The following is an 885-nucleotide window of genomic DNA, read 5'->3' on the forward strand; positions in this document are numbered from 1 at the left end:
TTCTCCATGAGGGATTATATGTGTTTCCATAGGGTTTACCCATGTAATTCACCTCTGCTATTGCAGGGTTCTCAGGATCATAAGCTTCTTCTTCAGAAGATGCCTCTTTAGTACTGTTGGATGATTCCTTCAATCCATTCAAACTCTGAGAGATCATATTGACTTGCTGAGTCAATATTTTATTCTGAGCCAATATGGCATTCAGAGTATCAATTTCAAGAACTCCTTTCCTCTGAGGCGTCCCATTACTCACAGGATTCCTTTCAGAAGTATACATGAACTGGTTATTTACAACCATGTCAATGAGTTCTTGAGCTTCTGCAGGCATTTTCTTTAGGTGAATGGATCCACCTACAGAATGGTCCAATGACATTTTAGATAATTCAGACAGACCATCATAGAATATATCCAGGATGGTCCATTCTGAAAGTATGTCAGAAGGACACTTTTTGGTCAGTTCCTTGTATCTCTCCTAAGCTTCATAGAGGGATTCACCTCCTTTTTGTTTGAAGGTTTGAACATCCACTCTAAGCTTACTAAGCTTTTGAGGAGGAAAGAACTTGGCTAAGAAAGCCGTGACCAGTTTATCCCAAGAGTTCAGGCTGTCTTTAGGTTGAGAGTCCAACCATATTCTAGCTCTGTCTCTTACAGCAAACGGGAAAAGCATAAGCCTGTAGACCTCGGGATCAACCCCATTGGTCTTAAGAGTATCACAGATTTGCAAGAATTCAGTTAAGAACTGAAAAGGATCTTCTGATGGAAGTCCATGAAACTTGTAGTTCTGTTGCATCAGAGAAACTAATTGAGGTTTCAGCTCAAAATTGTTTGCTCCAAAGGCAGGGATTGAGATGCTTCTTCCATGTAAATTGGAATTTGGTGCAGTAA

The 885-nt window shown here is 40.1% G+C and overlaps 1 non-coding gene across 1 annotated transcript; it reads left to right on the plus strand.

Annotated features, from left to right (window-relative positions):
* The first annotated feature begins 431 nt into the window (after positions 1-431).
* LOC112724371 (small nucleolar RNA R71) lies at positions 432-535 on the plus strand. Its single transcript, XR_003163536.1, has one exon. It is a non-coding gene; the product is annotated as a small nucleolar RNA R71 (small nucleolar RNA).
* The last annotated feature ends 350 nt before the right edge of the window (positions 536-885 follow it).

This window comes from Arachis hypogaea, chromosome 11 (assembly GCF_003086295.3).
Source record: "Arachis hypogaea cultivar Tifrunner chromosome 11, arahy.Tifrunner.gnm2.J5K5, whole genome shotgun sequence".
Taxonomy (NCBI): Eukaryota; Viridiplantae; Streptophyta; class Magnoliopsida; order Fabales; family Fabaceae; genus Arachis; species Arachis hypogaea.